The 23,971-nt window shown below is 46.1% G+C and overlaps 1 protein-coding gene across 2 annotated transcripts in view; it reads left to right on the forward strand.

Annotated features, from left to right (window-relative positions):
- PNPLA7 (patatin like domain 7, lysophospholipase) overlaps positions 1–23,971 on the forward strand; it is a 1,876,659-nt gene that overhangs the window by 711,471 nt on the left and 1,141,217 nt on the right. The gene's annotated exons all lie outside the window — the stretch shown is intronic.

Raw genomic sequence — 23,971 nt, forward strand, 5'->3', positions numbered from 1 at the left:
TGATTAAGCAATACCAAATAAAATATAAATAACACATTAAATTAGCTAAAAGCCAGAATTCTTATAATAAGTAATATTAAAAGTGAGGTAGACTTGAGGATAATCTGGTAGCTAGAGTAGTCCATAGTTCCTCTTTCTGCGATTATAATTTATGACCGCAACGTTTCCTAATAAGGTACACATTGAATAAATATCTACTTATGCCATATACCATTACTTGGGAGGAGTTAAATTTTAATATGCGCTCAGCTACTTTGTATGACTCAACCCCCATATTCCTACAAAGGGGTTTGATCCAAGAGGTCCTTGGTTTCTTGTAAGCCGGACAGAAAAAAAGAATGTGGGGAATATCTTCCCTAGCCCCAAGGGGACACATAGTACACGAATCCGTTCCATTTTCCCCAGCCCACCTACATGTGTAGGAGTTTAACAATAAAACCCCATACCTAAATTGTAGATAGAGAGATTTAGCCAAGGGAGGAGCAATCTCATCCATAAATTCCTCGAAATTAGGTGAATCTTTTGCGTTTAAAAAATTCTGGGTCAATGTACCAATACGAGAGCCCAGAGTTAGTTCACCATTAACATGGGACCAAAAGGTATCCTTGAGGAGTTTTTTGGAAAACTGAGTCAAATTATGGGGCTCCTCCCAAAAATTAAGAAGCCCTAATCTCTTAAACGATGTGCAAATATATTTCAGCCATGGGGTTTTCAAATACACGTCCAATTTAATTAGTTCAATCAACCCATCCTTATAGTCTATCAGCTCAGGGGTTGACCATATCCTAATCCAGTACAATAATGGTCTTAATGAAGCTAAGTGCTCTGTTCTTTTGAGATTGATGTCTAAAAACAGGGGGACAACTGGAGTACGAGTCGGTATTTTAAGTAGACTACGCACAAATGTATTTTCTATCAACGCAAATTTGGTAGAATTACTGTATCCCCATATCTCGGCACCATAAAGGGCTGCTGATTGAGCCTTGGCTTTAAAAACCTCCAGTGCTGGTGTAATGGCTTTGGACCTACTTGCTCCGTGCACCTTTAGGATAGGGAAAGAGTTCTGTTTAAGGGACAGTAAGCTTTTATTTTGCTGGCCTTGCCAGGTCAACTTGTTATCTAATATCAAACCCAAGTAGTTAAAGCTTTCTACCTTTTCCAATATGCGGTTCTCTAAGAGCAAGTTTTTCCTAAACGTTTTGGTTGGGTTTATGGCCATGTATTTTGTTTTCATTGGGTTAATTTCTAGCCCCTTTTCCACGCAATAATTATGGAAAGTATTAACCAAATTTTGCAAACCTCTCGGGGTCTGAGAGATAAGGATAGTATCGTCGGCAAAAAGTAAGGAGGTAATTAATTCACCAACTAATTTTGGGGAGTCGTGGGCACAGTTCCTCAGGTATGTTGGAATATCATTAACGTACAATGAGAACAGTGTGGGTGCTAATACGCATCCTTGACGCACCCCTCTATCTACAGGAATCGCTTTAGATAGTTCTCCAGCTTTTCCCCATCTGATTTTTGCATAGTTCCCTGTATGAAGTTTAATGAGTTCATTAAGTAGCTCGCCAGGGATGTCTAGCTTCTTTAGTGTAGACCACAGCAACTTCCGGGGAACGAGATCAAAAGCAGCCCTTAAATCTATAAATGCAACGTAAAGACTACCCTGTCTGATCTTTATGTATTTCCAACAAATACACATAAATCTAAACACCTGGTCGACTGTACTTATTTTAGATCTGAAGCCGGCTTGGTATTTGGACAATAGTTTTGTCTCCTCAATCCATATTAAAATCCTATTTAAAATATGTCTGGCAAAGATTTTTTGTAAAACATCGATTAAACTAATGGGGCGGTAGTTGCTAGGATCATGGCGATCACCTTTTTTAAAAATTGTTATAATTTCTGCCCCTTTCCATGATTCTGGAATTGGTGTACCGGCCACAATTGAGTTACTTAAAAAGTTAATGTACGGCCCCCACACTTTGACATCGTGTTTCAACAAGTCACCAGGAATTTTGTCAGGGCCAGGGGCCTTACCTATTTTTACAGCTAATAATGCCTGAACTGTTTCTTCTAAAGTAAAATGTAATGGTACAGTACTACTAACTGGATTAGCGTCTACATTAACTAGGGACAAATCATCCTTACTAATCGTATAAAGTTTAGAAAAGTGATCACACCAGGTCAGTTCATCCAGAAAAATATCCTTGGGTGATCTACCCTTTTTATTTCCCTTAGTAATTAGATTCCAGAACGTACTTTGGTCATGTAACTTAGCTGCACTCAGTAAGTCATCCCAAAGATTAGCATCCCATACTTTTTTAGCTTGATTCAGGGTGTTTTTGTAAATCAGTCTTGCATTTTTTATGTCACATTGGCTCCCATTTTTTACTGCGCGAATCAATTGTGATTTAGCAACCCTACAATCTTGGTTATACCATTGGTTTCCTAGTTCGACCTGATCCATAGTTTTATTCCCTTCTTTTTTATAAACCTTACTCAGAAGGAGAGATAATGCGTCGACCAACTTCAAATGTAAATCAAGAACTCCCCGGGTGCCTAAAGATGGTATTTGGGGAGACCCTATGATTTCACTGAATTTATTATAAATGTTGGCCAGCGCTTCTTTTTTACCCGCAATGTAAGACCATTTTATGGCACGTCTATTATTAGAAATCTGTGTGTCTCCAATCGGGGAATTCAATGGGCCTTCTACAGGTAATCTTAGAAGGAAAAGAGCAGGGTCTAACCATAATTGGAGGGGGAAGTGATCACTCTCCATTCTGGGGACAACCTTAAAATCAATTAATGATCTCCATAAATTTCGAGAGGCCATTACGAAATCAATATGTGACCTGATACTTCCCTTGAAATAAGTGGGAGCTGATGGAGTATCTGAAGGGAAGCGACCATTACATGATCTTAGATCATGTGACACAGTCATCTGTAGGATCTGTGTGGCGGCTGTTGTACTTTTAGCATAACTTATGGCCTCCAGGGGCATGATACCACTAGCAGTATCTTGTTCATCAAATAGACCATCAAGAACCTGGATAGGTTCGTATTTACAGTTAAAATCTCCGCAGATTAAAAAACGAGCATTATCTCCCAATCCATCTAGGGTGGAATCCAGGATTTCTATCACCTTGGATTCTCTATTTGATGGATATGGTCTATTATATAAGTTTAGTAAGTAAATAACAGTTTTGTTACTGGTCACAATTTTTAGTCCTAACAAGTCCGGGCAAGGAGTAGACAGCTGACTAACCTCTATTTCTAGGGAAACTTTAACCCAGATAACCAACCCCCCTGATGCCCTTCCCCTATTGGATGGCATCGCTTTAGAGCCAAAGGTTTTATATCCTACTCTATGAGGGGGTTCTACCATCCAGGTTTCCTGAAGGGCAATTATATCATGTTTTTCAAAAAAAGAACATACTGCCACATCCATCAGGTTCCTAGAGAGGCCAGCAATGTTCCAAGACAATAGGCTGACATTAAAATTCTCAGTTATCTTTGGAGAAAATTCCCTTAATCCAATGCCATCACTAGTATTATTAGACACTGGTAAGTTATCTAGTACCATTGTATATTCATCAATGACAATTTTATTGCCTAATGTCTTTGCCTGTGCTGTGATTATCTTTGGAACAGTATCAAGCCCAGCTTCTACTTGCACTCCCCGCTTACTTCCAGAGGACCCATCTGTCTGTGACTGCTCATCCAGTAGGTTGGAAGGAAACCCCAGTGCCACCGTATTTTTAAAACCAGGGATTCCACTACCGTTAAAAGTCTCTAAAGGGTGAGTAACCAGCAATGAGACTAAGCTCTTATTTTTGTCAGCCTCTGGGAGTCAATCATTTTCATCTAGGTCCCTCAACACTGCATATCTATTTGCCATAGGGATTTCAAATTGTAATGAATTATTATTAATACAAATAGGACTACCCTCGATTGTTTTTTGAAATGGTCTGTCTGGGTGTCTGTAAAAAAAGCCCAAAGGGTGTACACGTACAGCATTTCCTCCTGATGCAAGGGAAGCTGCCCTTAGGAGTGTAGTTGCCACATGCTGGGGATGTCTGAAGTTTATTATGACACAATCCCCCTTACATGTTTTCCTTGTATTACCTAACCAGGCAACTCGTCTAGTGGACAATATTTGGTTTGAGAAGTTTGTGGGGAAACCACAGTTTTTATTTAGCCAGGCAACTGATTTCCTCTTAAGTGAATCATGTGATTCATCCGAGGATTTAGGAGTACCAGGGACAAGTGGAGGGACATTAGACAAAATAACCACATATGGTTCGCAAGCTGGTGGAAGATTGGCACAAATTGGTTTTTGTGCTATAGCTATAGGACCCTTGCTACTAGATGGATCTATGTTGGTTCGAATACCACCACCAACTGGTTGTAGTGTTGTCATGCAGCCAGTTAAAGTTCCCCCCTCTAGAGGAGGATCCGGGGCAGTATGAACAGGTTTCAATGGTACCTTAGGCGGTATAATATGCTGTTTCATTCTGTCCACAAGTCCACCCAGCCTCGATACCTCTATTGACAGGGTTTCAATTTTATCTACAAAAGGTTTGATCATGAGCACCAGTTTTTCCTCCAAAATTTTGGCTATAGCCTCAGCGAGAGTAAAGCTCTCAGCTTCATTACGGGTCTGTGTTTTAGCATGAACCACAGCGGGCCTCCGAGGTTGATCTGGCAGTGATTTATGGTGTGCACTACCCTTCTTAAATTGAGACTTTCTACATTTTCTAACTGCTCTTTTCGGAGGAGAGGGAGGAAGTTCAAGCTCACTCTGGGACTCCAATATATCTTGGCTTAAAATATTGACCTCGTTGTCCACAATGCAATCAGATGAGTTCCCCACTAAGGTAGCTTCGGTTACAGAGTTCCCTATAGCTGACCCGTGGGCACCATCATCTATACATAACTCTAAATTATCTTCCGGAGTCACCTTCCCAAGGGACTTACGTCTTTCGTTATTTATCATGCTGACCCTTTTGACCAAGTAATTGTCTATCGTTACTTTAGCCTTTGCCATCATAAACACTGATTAGATCATTAAACAATTACAATGTAGTTGATATCACAAAGTAATCCCAAGGAAACACGGTAAATACTAGTACACTATTGCAATAAATTTAAAAATTATACACCAACAAGTTAGGAGTTTTTGAAGAAAGAACAGTAACCAATAGTTACTACACTTAAAAATATGACCTGTAAACAAGCGACTCCAAAACAATCAATAGAAGCTCATGACTGACTGAGTCCATTAAAAGGGGAATACTTGCAAGAGCGTGTCCACTAAGCAATCAAGGGGGGTGGCCCGACCCGACCGCCTACGACCTCCTAACGGCCTCACAACGGCCCGCCCTTTGCCCGGGCTTAGCCCGGCGCTGCCCGCGCGCGGTCCCGCGTCGCGGGGGTCGCGGTGGTGTTTTGTGCGCCTCCTGGCGCGAAAACTACGTGGGCGGCTCCCCTGCCGCTACCAGTTCTGGGGGATGTAGTCCCGTCCCCACTCCGCGGCCGCAGAAGGTGGAAGCGGCGGCGGGGGACGGAGCTTTCAGTGACAGGGGGTGTCCGGCGTCAGGGAGCAGCGGCGGAAATCAGCGACAGCGACAATCCCAGGTAAGTCCAATGGAGAAAGTGGAGCCCGCTCTGCCGGGGTCGCGGTGGTGTTTTGTGCGCCTCCTGGCGCGAAAACTGCGTGGGCGGCTCCCCTGCCGCTACCAGTTCTGGGGGATGTAGTCCCGTCCCCACTCCGCGGCCGCAGATGGTGGAAGCGGCGGCGGGGGACGGAGCTTTCAGTGACAGGGGGTGTCCGGCGTCAGGGAGCAGCGGCGGAAATCAGCGACAGCGACAATCCCAGGTAAATCCAATGGAGAAAGTGGTGCGGTCTGTTGTACGCCTTTCCGCCTATACCACTTCTGCCCAGAGTGCTGAAGAAGATCAGGCACGACCGGGCCCAAGTCATCTTGGTGGCCCCGGATTGGGCACGAAGGTACTGGTATCCCGAGCTACTCAGTATGTTGACCGATCCTCCGATACGTCTGCCCCTTCGGGAGGATCTTCTGTCGCAGTAGCAGGGGACGGTCCTACACCCGAACCTGTCCAGCCTCCACCTCCATGCGTGGAGATTGAGCGGCGGCAGTTGATGCCATTTGACTTGCCTCCTGAAGTCTGTGATATCATTCTGGCAGCCAGGCGTCCCTCCACAAAGACGGTATACGCCTGCCGGTGGAACAAATTTGTGGCATGGTGCACAGCAAAGGCTGTGGATCCCCTTTCCGCCCCTCTTTCTGAGGTCCTCCTATTTCTTCTTTCTTTGGCCCGGCAGGGCTCTGCCCTGGGCACCTTGAAAGGTTATCTTGCTGCCATCTCTGCCTTCTTGCGGCTTCCTGATCAGCCTTCTCTTTTCAAGTCCCCTGTAGTTACACGCTTTCTAAAAGGCATTACTCACACGTTCCCTCCTGTCCCTTTTGTAATGCCTCAGTGGGATTTGAATCTTGTTCTCACATTTCTAATGTGCGCTCCCTTTGAGCCTCTTCATAATTGTCCTCTTCGTCTGCTGACGCTTAAGACTGCTTTTCTGGTGGCCATCACCTCGGCTAGACGGGTGAGTGAGCTCCAGGCTTTATCATCAAAGCCTCCTTTTCTCTCTGTTCATCCGGACAAGGTTGTCCTTCGGCCTCGTCCCTCCTTTCTTCCGAAAGTGGTGACCCCCTTTCATCTTGGGCAGTCTGTCACCTTGCCCACCTTCTTTCCGCCTCCTTCCAAAGAGGAAGAGAGGCTCCACCGTCTGGACCCAAAACGTGCGCTCTCCTTTTATCTGGACCGCACAAAGCAGTTCCGGGTGGACGACCAACTTTTCGTTGGATACGTGGGTGCTAAGAAGGGGAAAGCTGTGCACAAAAGGACCATCTCTCGGTGGGTCGTTTTGTGCATCAAAATTTGTTATTCCTTGGCAAAAAAGGACCGTCCTGTTGGGCTGCGTGCCCATTCTACTCGGGCCACGGCGGCTACTACTGCTTTGGGACGGGGTGTCCCTTTGCAGGACATCTGTCAGGCGGCAACGTGGGCTTCGCTACACACGTTTGCCAGGCATTATTGCCTTGACAGCCAAGTCCGGAGGGATGGCTTCTTTGGCCGTTCTGTCCTCCAGGACTTTCTGGTGTGATCTTGGTTCGCAGACCCACCACCGGGGATGGTTTTGCTTGGGTATCTATTCTAAGGTGAGGAATCTAACTAACGTGTTTCTTTCAGATGAACAAGTTACTTACCTTCGGTAACGATGTATCTGTAAGAAACATTAGTTAGTTAGATTCCTCACCGACCCACCCATCCTCCCCGTTCTGCGAACTGACATCTAGGGTTAAGGCTATCCCTTTCAGGGCCCTAGAATTTTTGGGCACCAGTGTCGGTATCTTGCATGGCTCTGCGTTCCTGGCGCGGAAGGCTATGTACAAGAACTGACGTCAGCGCGCGAGGGCGGCGTCTAAGTACTCCGACGACGTCATTCCGGCGCACGACGCCGACGACGGACGCGGAGCCGCAGACGACGCCTAGCGACGCGCAAGGGGTATTGCTGACGAAAAATCTTCCGGATCCAGTCTGACGCCTGGGGATATTCTAAGGTGAGGAATCTAACTAACTAATGTTTCTTACAAATACATCGTTACCGAAGGTAAGTAACTTGTTCATTACTGTCGCAAGCAATTACCTGTGACAGTTCTCCAACAGGTTTGCCTGTGGTGTAAGGGGTCAGGCCACAACTTGAAGACCTGCGGAGTCTGACTTAGATGAACTCAATGGCCCTCGGGGAACGTGAGGCAAAAGCACCAGAAGACAGTGTCTGGGCCTCTCAAGTCTTGCTCAAAATCCAAGTCTTCATTTCGGTCCCATTTTCAGAGAAGACAGAGCTGCTTTAGAGGCCTTTCTTCTTTGTTTTCCAAGTCCTCCAGTAATCACAAAAAGCACAAGTCGAAGAGGAGTTCCACTCCTTTGCACAATCCTCACTCCCTTGATAAAGTGCGTGGGCAGCGCTAACTGTCTCACTCCCACTCTCAAAGTATGCCAACTTCAGAGCTGATTCCACAGCTTGTTCCCACACAACCTGGTTTGTCCTTTGCTCCAGCTGGACCCTCTGAGCCACTTCTACCCTCAGCTCCAGTTTTGATGCTGCCTCCGGTTCCCACAACCACGCCAGACCTAGGTAACAACACCGACCTTGACTCCCAAACAGGTGGCTCAGATTGTCCTCTTAGACTCTGAATCAACCCCAGTCTGACTGATGTTTTGCTCAAAATCGACTGAGGTGACCATTTCTGCTCTAGCATTACCACAAGGCAGCATTCTTTGTATTCCCTTTTTTGGGACTGACTCCGATAACGACTATGACCAGAGTGATGAGTTCACCCTGCCCCATGCCATGGACAATTGGTATGAGAACTTGCAAGAGGCTAGTGGGCTATAAACCTCTACAGAGACAGCCCTTTTCTCACCTCCTGCTCAAGCCACAGAATTTGTCTCCTACGCTATTGGTATGTGTAGGACTGCTGATGTCCCTGACTGCAAAACAAATGTATTGACTGAGACCCTCCAAGAGAGCCAAACTGTGACAGTGGTACTCCTCTCTTTCAGCGAGGCCCTGACAGATACCCGCCAAGGGGTTGGACAAAGCTTTATACTGGCACCCCTATCAACAGAGAAATTGCCAGGTGCCAGTTCCCTGCTCCTGGGGACCCGGCCTTTTTGTCGCAGCACGCTTCTCCAGATAGCCTTGTGGTGCAGGCCTCCGCCAGTTGGAACAGCCCCAACAATTTTCCTACCACTCCTCTCGACAGGGAATCAAAGCAAGTGGAGTCATTTTGGAAGCACCTCTTTTCTTTAGCCAGTTTGACCCTGTAATCGATCAATACCTCCAGTTTGTTGTGCTGTTACACCCATGCCCTCTGGGGCTCACTGGCACAAATCCTCCTCTGTAACCTTCACCCTGTCCTTTCGCAGGTGATTCAAGATTGTCATGCTGCCAAGCTCACAATTCATTGTAGCTTTAACCCGACTGGCTACACTGGGCGAGCCTTAGGCGACTAGGTTTTCAGTTGACATCCAGTCCCTCTGATGGAAATGCCCTTCAATGGGACTCGCCTCTTTGGGGACAAGGCTGATTCTCCCTTTGAACGTTTTCAAGTATAGAAGATATACCAGTCGTTCTCTGGTGCTCTCTGCCCAGCCTCGCCAGCAGCACCAATTCCACTGTTCCTTTCATGATATTAGCAGAGGCGTCCCATACCACCAGTCAGTCCTGTCCCAGCAGGGAACCCTACAATTTCGCGGGCGAGGCTAAGGTGCCCACTGCCCCCGCAGCCATGGTCAATGTGTTACTTATTCCACCACCACTCCCGCGACCCCACCTGCCAAACCTCTTTAGTTAACAATAGGGGGTCCCAGCCACCCAGTGGGAGACCAAATCCACCGATTCTGTCCAGGGTGACAAGCGATCACATTGGATAGTTGGGTCCTTCAGATTGTTCAGATTGTTCACAAAGGTTATGCCTGCCTTGCTTCCATCTGCAGCTTCTGCAATCCACCCAGTGACTGGCAGAGGACCATCTCTCCATTTTGCGACAGGAAGTGCAAGCCGTTTTATCCAAAGGGGCTTTCGAGAGGGTGCCACCACCAGAAGTACGACATGATTGTTATTTCCACTTCTTTCTGGTGCTCGATAAGGACGGAGTTGTTTCACCTATTCTAGATCTGCACAATCAACTCCTTCCTCCAGAAGGAGAAATTCTAAATGCTCACCCTTGCCCAAGTCTTGTCTGCTCTCGACTCGGGAGGCTGGATGGTGGCATTGATCCTGCTGGATGCCTATTTCCATATTCACTTCCTGCCGGCCCATCGGCGCTACCTACAGTTAGTGGGCGGAGAAGCGATTTTTCAGTTTGTTGTGCTCATCTTTGGTCTCATCAGCACCCCTTAGGTGTTCACGAACGTTATAGTGGTGGTGGCAGCACACCTTCAGAGGTCAAGGGTGCCAGTCTTTCCCTGCCTCGATGACACCCTGTTGAAAGCGGGCTTGCCCAGGCATTTGTCAACCACCTCCAGACTACAGCAAGCCTGCTGTCATCTTTGAGGTTCTCTATAAATGTGCAGAAGTCACACTGGACTCTTTCTCAGACACTCCCATCCATCTGAGATATTCTGGACATTGTTCTGTTTTGTGTCTTTCCCCCGGAAAAGAAAGTTCAGGACATTCAGGCTATGATCATAATCTTTCAGCTTCGGTCCTGGACTTCAGTGACGTTGAATCTGATGCTGCTTGGACTGTTGGATTCCTGCATCCTCCTGATTGAGCACGCCAGGGGGCATATTCAGACTGTGCAGTGTGAACTAAAGTACCAGTGGGCTCAACATCCAGGGGACCTCTCCGACGGTGTTCAGATTTTGAAGGAGACTATGAAAGATCTACAGTAGTGGCTGAACCATGATTGGGGCAGTGGCCAAACCCTCTCCTTTCCCCACCAAGAGCTGACCGTGCTGGCTAATGCGTCACTGGGGCTGCCACCTGGGAGAGGTGGAAATCAGAGGCCTTTGATTTCTGGCAAGTCCCTGTGTAGGAAGGTGGATATCTGACTATGGTTACCCCCAACTTTTTGCCTAGTGTCTAGCTGGTTTTTCGACTTAGTTGGCCTGAGATCCTGCCATTCAGGGTCTCAGGCTGTCTGCTCTCTCTTTAAAATGGACTCCATGTACCCTAGGTACATAACCAATTGGTAAGGATCACCTTATTGGACCCTGTACAGTGTACCCTAGGTACCCAGGGCATAGGTGTACCCTAGGCCTCCCAGGGGCTGCAGCATGTATTATGCCACCCCTGGTCTGGCCTTCCAATCCGACACAACTGGCTGATCACTCAGCTGGGGCAAGGTCGTGTAATCACCCCTTTGCCTAGATATAGTATGCCTATATCTACCCTTATATATAGACACATGTGTACCTATCAGTCACTCCTATGGCAGGCCTTAACAATCCTGGAGGCAGAGTGCTTGGTAACATGTGAGATGGTGCTCTAGCATGAGCTGAGCCTGTCTGCAGCTTTCGGAACCATGTCCTTCTAGCTGTTCTATGATATAGCCTACCATATACTCTTAAAGTGCCTTATAATCTTAAACGGTTATGGTAACTATGGTTTGGCTTTATCAAAACATGTCGTGTAAGGTGTCTAACACTTTGGAATAATACCCCCATACCATGTCTGGTGATGAGGATATTACTCCTCCCTTCTAGAGGGAGAGACATGTTAAAATCCTACTTTGCTGTTTAACTCTAACCAAAGCCTCAGCATCACAAAATGGATGCTGCTGCCACAGACACAAGTCTGACCTCCTGCTGCTGGGAGTGATCCCAGCCAGGGAGGCCTGGACAATAGGTTTCCTGCTTGGGGAGGTGCTAGCACCTCCCCAGACAGCCTTTAGTGTATTGGGGCAGGGTGGGCTGAAAGGAATGAGACATGCCTGGGGCACACAAGGTGTTCCTTGCATAGTCCAGTTCAAACCGGCGCTGGGGCACTCCAGCCCCAGCTCTGGCGCAAAACTGGACAAAGGGAAGTGGGTGTAACCACCCCCTCCCAGGTCCCACCCATAAGGCGTGACCTAGCAGGTATCCCAGCCCCCCAGATTAGTATAAGAGTGGGAGTTGGGCCTCAAGACTTTAGATTATCCTGAACCTGCAACTTAAACAGAAACTCTGGACCTTCGACATTCGACGAAAGAAGAAGACTGAAGAATCTCCCTTGTAGCCAAGGAGTGGCTACCCTGTGCAAACAGGCACCATCAAGAGACTACCCTTTGCTTTGCCCACGTTCTACGAGGAACCGACTGCAGAGCCTTGACTTCCAGACTTCTCCGACCCTGATCCACATCCACAGCAAAGCTGAGATCCGTGGAGGCGACTAGCGACGTGGGACCGGCTACCTGGGATAAGTGGCTAGTAACTTAAAGCGCAGCTTCTGAGGCACCCTCGAAGTTGTGCACCGGGGATTGAGAAGCCCCAACCCCAAGCACCATCTGCACCGAAGATCAGCCCCCCACACTCCACGAGTCCTGCGTGGGGCCCTTCTGCATTTTCCTGCTTGCCGCGTCTGTCCGGTTGCTTGCCCGCTGGTTGGTGGCCTTTGTGACGACGCTCCCTGAAATCTTCTGCGCTGGTTTGGCTCCTCCAGACTGGCTCCCACTTCTCTGCAAAGAAGAAGCACCCCAGACCTTCCTGGTCTGCACCAGAAGCAAGTCCTCCGTTCTTCGTGGGTTCAGCTTGCCAAGGCTTGGTGAGTCCTAGTCCAACTTCGACGCCGCCGACAGCAAGAGCCTTCGTGGGACAGCTCGCCTCCTGGTCCTGGTCGTCCTCGACGCTTCCTGGTCCTCCTGGCTGCAGCGACAAGCTTCACCTTCACCTGCAATCTTCACGACATCGCCTGGTTCCTTCCTGGTTCCACGTGGTCACTGGCTAGTGACCTTGACTCTGTCCCTTCTGCTTGCAGGTCTCCTCTCTTCTTGATCCCAGCCTTGGGATCCACCGGACACTCTTAACTGACTGCCTGTCAGCATCTTTCTTCAGGCATCCATAGGAGTCGACGACGAAAACCGACGCATCTTCACCCCTATGCACCCGCAGCCTGTGGGCTAGGTAACTTGGGTACTCCGGTGCTCATCAGGATAGTGACTATCCTAGTGTCTAGTTTTCCAGTCTCAACTTCCTAGCTACTCCGGAAGTGTCCTAAATCTACCGTTTTCTAAACTGTACTATTGCTAGTGACTTTTACGCATTACGCGTGAGTGTTTCCACTTCCTAACTAACGCTAGTGTAGTGTAGCCCCAGCGATTCCCTAGGCCTAGGCCTATTCTATTTCCGTGACAGTGGTCCTTATACCACTTCTTTAGTATATGGTTTGCGTGGCCCCTAGGGCCTAACTGTATTACTTACCTGTGTGACTTAATGTATGCTTAAATAAGACTGTGTTGTACTTACCTCTAATCTCATAAAGAGTGCTGAGGGTTTGACTAGAATAAATACACTTTATTTTATATATATATCTGTTGTGGTGTCCTTTCATTTGGTATTCAAGGGATTATATATGGTATCACAGCTGGCTTCACATGCCATTCAGAGTTTAGCCTAAGACTGCTCTTGTCCATGCTACCACTAGGATAGCTGGTCTATAAGGTTGACTTTACAACCAATCACCATAAGGGTATTTGGACTGATATAAGGTGTACACTAGAACTAGTGACATCATACATCAGGCCAACTTCTCACACCCTGTTCCACATCTACCTTCTGAAGCTGGGGGCCATCCACTTGGCATTGAAACCCTTCCTGCTATCCGCCATGGGTAAGCTGGTACAGGTGCCTACTGACAACACATATGTGGCACTCCAACAAACCGGGCGAGTGGGGTCACGGACCCTGGCCAGAAGGTCTTGCACCTCTGAAAATGGCTGGACCACCAGGGAATTTTCCTTGTGTTGAACCACCAAGCAGGATATTTAATCGCCAGGTCAGATGAACTCTGCCATCGATGCCTAGCAGACCATGATTGACAGCTGCATCCGGAGGTGTCGCGGAGTCTCTTCCGCGAATGTGGGGAACTTTGGCTCCATTTGCCGCCCCCACGAACACTTAATGTCTGCACTTCTGCGCTTTGGAGTTTTCAAGGCGTCAATCTCTCAAAGACTTGTTGCACCTTGAGTGGAACTCTGGATTCCTGTATACCCTTTTTGCTAATACCGCTTCTGTCTAAAGTTCTCAAGAAGATCAGGACAGGCTGGGCTCAAGTCAACCTAGTGGCACCAGATTGGGTACTGCGAGTATGGTAGCCAGTACTCCTAGACTTGAGAATTTTTCCCTCCCATGAGGCTTCCCTCCTAGAGGACTTGCTGTCACAGCAGCAGGGCCAGGTTCTGTACCCGGGCCTTCGCATTCTCTGTCTTAATGCTTAGAGATTGAGCACCGACTGCTGAGCATCTTTTACCTTCCTCCAGAAATGGTTGTCAGCATGGCAGCCAGCTGTCCCTCAATCAAAACCTTATACCCCTAGCGTTGGGACAAGTTTATGGTTTGGTGCGGCACACATCAGATTGATCTTCACCAGGCCAAACTGTCTGACGTCCTGTTATTTGTTACATCTCTTGCCTAGTAAGGTCTCTCTCTGAGTGTTATCTTTTGGCCCTTTCGTCCTCCTTATGATTGCCTGATCATTTTTTATGTCACCCGTTGTGATGTGATTTTTGAAGGTCCAGAGCACATGTTTCCTCCGACTCTTTTTGTGGTGCCTTAGTGGGACCTCAATCTTGTAATTACTTATTTGATCATTCAAGTCACTCCACAGCTGTTCCTACAGCTTCTTATCATCAAAACTGTGTTCCTCGATCCCATTGCCTTGGCACTGCTTAAAGGTCTTTGTGTCAGTCCACCATACCTACTTTCTTCCCTAATAAGCTGGTTCTGCGGACTCTGACATCCTTCTTGCCAAAATTTGTGAACCTGTTCCATGCCGGTAAAACCATCACCCTGCCTGCATTCTATGTTCCTCCTTACTCCTATAAAGAGGAATAAAGGCTCCTCTGACTGGGCCCCAAAAGCGCGCTGAGCCTTGTACATTGATCGTACCAAAGACCACTGGGCGGAATGTCAGCTTTTGTGAGGTTCGCTGGAGCAAAAAAAGGCAAGGCTTTACAGAAGTGTGCAATATCATGCTGGATCATGTTCTGCAATAAAATATGCTATGCATTGGCCAAAAAGCAGCCTCCAGAAGAACTACATGCACATTCTACCCAGGCCAAGGTTGCTACCAGTGTGTTAACATGCAAAGTTCCTGTCCTATGTTTGAAAGTACTGGAGAAACCCGTACCCCCAGTTGAAACCTGGGTGGGTACAGTATCATGCAACAATGTCTCAATGGGAGTCAATGAGGGGGTACAATTTTTAGATAGTCAAATATTTACAAATACACAGTCTCAACATTTTGTTTTCATGTAGTTATATTAACAGAAAAAGCATAGACTTAGACTTTACAAGGGTAATAATGGAGCATTTCCCATGATTTTTTGGCTCTGTAGTAAGTGAACACATTTTGCTCGTGCAAGATTTAAACGGTGCTAGTGAAACACTTGAGAAAGGTAAAAAAGTGTATTCGTGTGAATGTTTTAGAAGCAATATTATGCATGAGCGATTTCTTTATAACACAAATAATGAAATTAACAATTCAATTTAGCGGATGCAAGCTGACCGCATTTCGACCTACACGACTCAATGTCATCATCAGGAAAAGGGATCACAAAAAGGATGAATACTGCCTAATGAGGAAGAAAAAGTTAAATTAAACCTTGCGTCAAATAAACTTGAACCAATGTTGGTATGTATGAGGTACGTGTGTAAAGGTACCTGATTGAATTAAGTCACCTAAGGGAAAAAGAGAAGAGAAGAAGGGCTAATGTTAGCCACTAGCATAGCTGGGATGAAGCAGCCTACTCTAATTCAATCAAAGGATGGCAGTCATACTCGCATGGCAACCAATGGAGCATATGTGCTTTGTTGTGGGCCAGCCCACCTGGTCACAAGGTTTTTTTTAAAAACCTTTATTTTCAAAAGTCAGGACACAGCTATTCAGCCGACAACCCGGAGGTTCGGCAGCATCGATATATAGAAACAGAGATGCGTCCCCAATACCATGAAAGGAGAAGTGCAAAGGTTCAATTTTAATTAAACACAAAAACGCACAACAAACCCCAGCAAGGCAAGAACACTGAAAGCCCATGATGAGCCCCCCAGGGGAGGCCGGACCCCGCTCATCTAACAGTTACAGTACAAAGTAAAGAGGAAGAAGAGGGACTGTAGAGGCCAAAATGTCCATAAACCATACTGAGCTGGAAAGAGGGTTAGGAGGAAAGCTGTTCCTCGGGAGGATCCAGATCCGGGGCAAGACATATTCCCCCCCTGTATTGATTCCACCGCCCCCATATGGCGTGCCACTTCCGGGGGCGGCCTCTAGCGCAATAGACCGTCTTTTCCCTTAACATACTCCAGTCCATATTTTCTTTCCACGCGGTCAATGTGGGGGGCCCCGCAGAGCCCCACAATCGCGCGATATCTCTCTTAGCGACCATGTTGCCCAGAGTCACCCATTGGGTCTGCGCCGCATTATGATCAGTGGGCCCCCAGACATTCAGTAGACAACACCACGATTCCGGCTGCATAGCAATGCCCGTCACCTCCCCCATCACTGCATGGACTCTCCTCCAAAATTCCGTGATGACACCACATTCCCAAATGATATGCAGGAAAGTACCCACCATACCACATCCCCTCCTGCATAGGCCGTCTTCCGAGAATCCCATGTGAACCAGCCTCGGCCCCGTCACATATACTCGATGCAGTATTTTAAGCTGCACCAGCCTCAGACGCGACGGGATCGCGACCTCCTTAGGAGAGGAAACAGCCGACTGCCAATCCTCATCATCCAACTCGAGGCCATCCCTAGTCCACTGGTCCCTCAGCCCCAGAAGCATGTCCGCCCGGACGTTGATCAGTTTCTTATAGATGAGCGAGATCGTGCTCTCGGGCATATGGCCATCAAGGACCCGGTCCTCCAAAGGAGAGGACTCAGGCACCTTCTCACCTTCTACGAGGACTGATCGGAGGGCGTGACGCACCTGAATATATCGGAAATACTCGGAGGGCCCCAGCTCATACTCCGTCTGCAACTCTTCAAAGGACTTCACCTTCCCCTTATTCAGCACATCTCCCACCCTGGAGATGCCGATCAGGTCCCATTTATCAAACCCTTTTGTGTGCCAAAGCCTTCCCAGTCTCTCCGATTCAAACAGCGGGGTAGCGAGGGTGAGCCTATCCTTCCAGCCCAGCGAGTCAGTTGCCATCTTCCACACTCGCACCGCCACCGCAGTGGGCCCCGTGAGGGACGAGTCCAATGACCGCGAATACAACGCCCTGTAATAGTTACCACCACGCAGCAACCACCAGGTCACAAGGTTAAAGCTCCACATCTGTCCCTCTAGGCCTATGCATGAAGAAAGCAGTTCCAACGACTGTGGACGACAAATGAGGGCAACCTAGTCAGTATTTGATGGGAAGGCAACCTTACATAATCAAAGATACATGATTAGGAACTAACCTATGTGGTGATTATATTCTCAAGGAAAGAGTAGCTGAACTTTGCTTTGCCGATGTGACAAATGCAAGAACTTCTTGGTATGGCGGGTGTGACAAATCTCTAAGCCGAATGAGGGTCCTTAAACGATCATAGATTAATCTATTAAGACAGATAGAAAATCATGATTGAAAGCACAAGCACTGTATTAACTATGAGGCAGCAATATCTGTCTTATGCCAAAAATGCCCTGGTGTTGAGGGCATCTCCCCCAAAGTGTCGATAAAGAATGAGCTGCAGCCACAATGCAGGAAATTCACAGTTATTAACCATAATGGTTGAAACTATACAGGTCGATTATAGGTAAGCATCAAGAGCGGGCAGCGTGAATTTAGCAGCAGCCCGGGCTGGTGTGCTATGTTAACTGTGAGGCAATAGTGTGCTAGTGCTCATTCTAGCCAAAGGCAATACTACAAGGTGTGGGGAGCAGAGCCAGGGGGGATCTGCCTTCGTAGGGTTGCCAGCATTTAATGGACTGCATGTTCCAGTAGATTGCAATGCTTACAATAATCTAAAAAGAGGACTGGTATTAATAGAGGCCATCCAGACTAGCAGTGTGGGTAACGCAAATTGGTAGTAGCCCGTAATGGGCACTCACCCATGTTTTATGGCTGCATGGGGCTACTGAAGTGCTATGCGTCCTTAATGAATCAGGTGCACTGTGTCTGCCAGCTGCGAATCTGAATGAAGCCTGAGAATAAAAAACACTGGACCGCAAGGAGATTGAGACGTCGTAGTTTGCCCCTGGGGTACTGAAAGGAATCCGCATGGCGGTAGCCTGCCATACATGCTTACGATCTACCGAGTTAGGTAAACACTAACAGTATATACATTTCTTACAGAAAAATTGCAAAAATAACCATACATGATATACAAATCAAACAGTATATACAATTTACAGTACATAGGAAAATCACATCAAGAGAAATATCATGTAGGTTCTGTCTAGGCATAGTAGAAGGTACCTAGCCAGGATAGCTAAGGTAGGAAACGGGTATGTAGAAACCATGCTGTTCCATTGATCTAATGTGTTTAAACCATTATCCACTGAATTGCAGCAGGCGATCCAGCGGCATTCACATCTTAGCAGTAGTTGGGTTCAAATCACCTCCGCAAATTGGGTGTGTCGGTTGGTCTATCACCTTCCACATGAAATCATTTTCAGTATGGTTGTGCACTTTGAAGTGGGACACCAGAGGGGCATTTTCCACTTGACATCTGATTCTTTTATTTTTTGCTGGATAATGTGGGTTTTGACCACCCGAAATAGATAAGTTAAAGGGGCAGTGAATCGCATAGATCACATTTGAGGAACAACAATTACTCAGTTGTGTCAGTGTATATGTTTGCGTACCTGTTTCAAACGTTTTGGTATTGGTAGTTTGTGAACATACCATGCAGTTTTAGCATTTGAAGTGACCATGAACAGGGGGTAAACCCTATGTGGTGGTAATGGATTGACTGATTTTGTTTTTCGGTGTCCACGTAATGGCATGCCATGAAACAGGTGGTCACCTAAGTTGTTTCCTCTCTTGTAGGAAAATAAAGGTGGATCTGCAAAACTGGGTTGGGCACGTAATACACTCCAATTGTTTTCGATAATTTTCCTGACCTTATTTCTGGTTGGGCAATACGTATACAAAAGGGTATCCGATTGTTCTTAGTTCTTGTCTTAGGTGTCAGTAGTGTCTGTCTAGAGCAGTACCATGCTCGTTTGAGTGAGCGTGATACCAGACATCTCGGGTAGCCCCGGGACACTAGTTTCTCTTGGAGTACCGCTTCCTCTCTGAAGTAATTCTTCTTTCACTTACAATTTCTTCAGTTGCGCAGGACTTGTCCATTGGGTAGACCATCCCTAAGGCTCCTTGGATGATTGCTGGTATACAGGAGAAAAGTATTTCCTTCAGTTGGTTTTCTAAATAAGGATGTGCCTATTTTACCTTCTTCAATGTAATGCGAGATCCAAAAAGGCATATTATTGTCTGTGGCTTTAAAAGTGAACCTGAGGTGTGAGGTTGGATGTTATTGAGCCAATTGACAAACTACTTCAATGAGTCCTCCCTACCCTTCCAAATGACACCGTCTATGTAATGGTGCCAAAAAGAAATCTGGTCATAAGATGGGTTATTTTGTGAGAGAATTATGTTCATCTCCAGATTGTCCACATACAGAATGGCAAAAATGGGGGTAAAACAGGCACCCATCGATGCCCCCTTCTTTTGAAGATAGATGTCCTTGTATAGAAAATAGTTGTGATTCAAGGCTATTTGTAGTAGTTCCATAATAAGCCTGTTGGAATGTGTGAGGGTTGTGGTCTAGTAAGTCCTGAATTATTTGCATACCCTCTATTAGCGGAATGTTGGTGTATAAAGATTCGATGTCTAAACCAACTAGAAAATCTGTGGTAGGGTCAAATTCTCTGTCTTCGATTTTACAAATCAAGTCCATGCTGTCCCGAATAAAAACGCTAGTCAAAGGGATAAATTCCTTAAGTTTAGAGTCATTGTATTTGCCTAGTGGTTCGAGTGCTGATCCACATCCAGAGACAATGGGCCTGCCAGGAGGGTTGTGTGGATCCTTGTGTATATTGGGTAGAATGTACAGGACTTGGTTGTGTGGAAATTTGTTGTTCATGAAGTGTACGAGCACAATGTGTTCACTTTGCACTTTGTACACAACCTAAAAAGCGTGAGCGATACTGCATTATAACCCTTGTAAAATCAAAGTGTATGCTTTTTCTGTTAATATAACTATGTGAAAACAAAATGTTGAGACTACTTGTGCATTTGTAATTCATTTACTAGCTAAAAAGTTTACCTCCCTCCCAATGACTCTCATTAAAACATTGTTGAGATCCTGTCCTAGACATCTTTCCGGCAGCTATATGGGCGTCCTTCCACACGTTCCCGGAGCACTATTGTCTGGACAGCCAGGTTGTCCGGGAAGGGTACTTTGCTCGCTTGGGCCTACAGGGCTTACTGGTTTGAGTCCATCCACAGCCTACTTCACTTACTTACTGCTTTGGTATCTACTTAAAAGGTGCAGAATCTACAGCTAGAAGTCTCTATCAGAAGACTAAATTACTTACCGTCTGTAACTCTCTTTCTGGTATAGACTCTATCTAGCTACATATTCCTCACCAACCCTCCCTTGCAAGTCGAGGAATCGCCACACTGGTCTGTCGATTTGCTTCTGGGGCTCAACATCAGGAGGCTCGAACAGTTTAGAAAGCCACTGACTGCAGCACGCAGGGGTGGTGTCGCCTATATAGGCCCCACATGTCATTTATGGAGTGAAACGGCATCAGTGCTGAGCCACCTGGCACTACCTTCCAATGCGCATGGGTGCTTTGGAAAAGTTTCCTGAGCCAGTCGGACACAAAGGGAACATACAAAAGGAGAGGAATATGTGGTTAAATTGTCTCTACCAGAAAGAGCGTTACCAAAGGTAAGTAATTTGTTAGATATAGCCTAATGATATTTAAACCTCTGCCAGTGAGAAGGGTGCTTCCAGCCACCATGATTGGAGTGAACTGGACCCAAAGAACTTGTTTTAAATTTAGGAATATCCGTCCACATTTGAGTTAATTAAGGCAAGACTCCGACTGCCTTGGGAAGTATGAGGTCCTCTCTTCTGAAGGTTAGCATTTTGGAAGAGTATGATTTGGTATCTGTAGAGTCATGGGATGGGACCAATTCCTTTCCCTGCTTTGGGGCAGAGCTTAGAACGCCCAACAAAATAGCACCCTTTATACTAAATGGGAGATAGCAAATCAAACTGCAACTCTTTGGTAATAACTGGGAACCAATTTGAGCACAAAACTAAACCTGAAGTCAGTCTAAAATAAAATCTTTCAGATGGATACTTCTAACCACAGATTCCTCACTTTTTTCAGAATAGCCCCAGGTGCCAGACTGGATCGGTTAGATTTTTCAGCATAGCCCTTGCTAGCTAGTTAGAGGCGTCGTGCTGCTCATTGTCAACCTTGCTCCTCCCAAACAGTAACAACTAGAGACGTTTATAGGCACCGCCAAGGCACGTTTATGAAGTTCCTGTCTTAACGCACTGTTGTACGTGGATCTGGAGCTAGCTCCTAACTTTTCTTGTGATTTGATTAATTTTTTGATACAAACGTTCTCTTCAGTGTGGAAGGAAACATGTCCACTCTTAAGTCTATAGGATTTAAACCTGGTAGGGACTGTCGCAATCAGACGTCTGTGACATATCCCGACTAGGTGTGTCTCTGGTGTTTGGGTTTGGATTATGACTAAGTTGTGCAGGGAATGTGCCTTGAGGCACCCAAAGGCGATCCAGGAGCTTGAAGCCAAGCTTTTCATTCCAGGGCACCACGGGAAGTCCCTCAAAGCCTGCTACTGATCAAAATTGAGGACGCAGACCCATTGCCACTCTTAGGGCTGCTCCCGCCACTGGTCATTATCGCGATCCAACTCTTCATGTAAGTTAAAATCTAAAAAAACTCACAAAGTGCAAGCAGGCCTTTTCCCAGCCATGCCAATCTCATTCTGGGAAGTTGTGAAACATCATGTGGCTTGGTCTTGCTCCCGGTCCTCCACTGAGTAGTTGATTCTACAGCTGATCCCAGTGCACCCCGAATTTTCAAGATGGTAGGCTGCTCCATAATGGACTGGGCTCACTGTGCCACTGGATTCAAGCTAGCCTAGCTGATGAGGGGTGATGCAACGAAACCGGTCCCAGGATTATGGTTTCCGGTCCAGGGAGGACCTGGCTTGGCAGTTCGGTCTGGACTGTTCCCATGAGGCACATGGTCAAGACTGATTTCCATATGGCTGGCTCTAAACTGGAGTGGCATGGTGAGTAAAAGAACGATGGATTTAACCCAGATCTATTGACGGGGAGAGAATGTTTGATTTGCTCTGCATTCCGTCCATCATCTGTGTGTCTTTTGCTCCACAATGGACTGAGGCATTTAAGAAATCCATGCTTAGAATTCTTTGCTCACTCCAAGAGCCGCAGAGGCCTCCAGTCTGGTTACCAATTTTGAGGTCGTCTTCGGCACCTTCTGTGTCTCTTGAACCCGCTTTGGTTTCAACTACACCCCAGGAGCTGACTCCACACCAGACCCCTGGATCTAAGCCAGTTCCTGTCACGTAGACACCAGCCCTGGCACCTGAGAATGATGCTGATCCCATTGTCTTGTCCGAATGACCCAAATCTGTCTCTATCTCAGACAAAATCGCGCCCCTAAACAATTCAGATGTGCCCTGCCCCAGTACATTCTGACTCTAAGACAATGCCTTTGCCTAGGAACTGCCCTCCAGGGCTCCAACAATTTTACGCATCCGACTTGGATCAGAGTCAACCACCCTTTGGTGAGGATGGGAATAAATTTCCCTCACAGTATAATTTTTATTTTGATCTACAATAGGCTGATGGATTGGACACTTCCCTTATCATGAGACTAGGTTCTCCCACTGGGCCTTTCGCGCAAGAGTCAGTCTCATTCACTGTAGTCATTAGACAAGGAGTTCTGAACTTGCAACTACCATCTGTTGTGGTGAAAATCAATGTCCTCACTGAAGTTTTATAGCTCGGACAGACTTCACCCAAACCTTTTCTGCTGTTCAGCGAAGTATCTACCAGCGATGAGGAGCTACGTTGCTAAATCTTCGGATCTAGTAACCCCAGACCCAACTAGCAACCCAAGAGCATATTTATTATGATTCTAGGACACCAGAACAACCCCACTCCCCAAGACACTTAACCGCATCATCCTCTAAAGATACAACCAGGGCGTTCTATCCTAATGATATTCATTAAATCAGCTAAAGAACAATTCTCAGTTTATAGGCCATTTATAATTGGGCAAGCGATAGCCCACTGAATTTGCAATTAAGTGTATTAATCCTATTATAAGTTAGTCTTCGGATGCTATTGGTTTTAATTGCACAGTGTAATGTATTGATGTTGGTTTAAATCATTACTATCCAGTAAACATTCTTGTGTTGTCAAGTGATTGCCATTACGAAATCTTTAGTTTTAAAAATATGTTTATTACATTTTACTTGTATGAATTTTTCTGTTTTACTGTCTATGGTGTATCTAGTCAGCTAAACAAACATACATACATGTGAAAACTAAAGGTGTTAACTATTATACCTGTTATGACAGCCTTACATGCATCAGTACATAAGGAAATTATTATAAAATCTTTCTCCAGACCTCTCCCTTTTTCCCTTTTTTTTCCTCTTTGCTTTTTAACGGTTTAATATATCCTTCCTGTGGGACATCTTTTTCACTGTAAAGAGCCAAATGTTGTTGTGTCATCATTTAGTTTAAAATGTTTTGAATGTAATTGTTTACATAACATTTCCTTTTGTCCTTTACTATTGTAGTATCCGAAACATATCGGACCCAAATAATAGTAAATTAAGATTGTGTTTATTTATTTTATTTTGTGTTGCTTAATGGTGTGAACCAGGCCACATGAAGTAACAGAGCACTTTTCAAAATCCCAGACACAGGTTACAAAAAGAAAAGTGTAAAACTCTGCAGGGTATACAATATAAGTCAAAATAAGTTATCTTGTTATGTAAGCCAATACTATTTTGCAGATCAATTGCTGGTAGGCTGAAGCAAGTGATCTGGTATGGTGGTTGAAAAGCATGGAAAGCATATTTGAGCTCGTGACCAATTGGGTAGAGCATATAGATAAGAATACGTGGAGGTGCTGTCTTGGATAGGTTACTTCAT

Source organism: Triturus cristatus, chromosome 1_2 (assembly GCF_964204655.1).
Source record: "Triturus cristatus chromosome 1_2, aTriCri1.1, whole genome shotgun sequence".
Classification (NCBI taxonomy): Eukaryota; Metazoa; Chordata; class Amphibia; order Caudata; family Salamandridae; genus Triturus; species Triturus cristatus.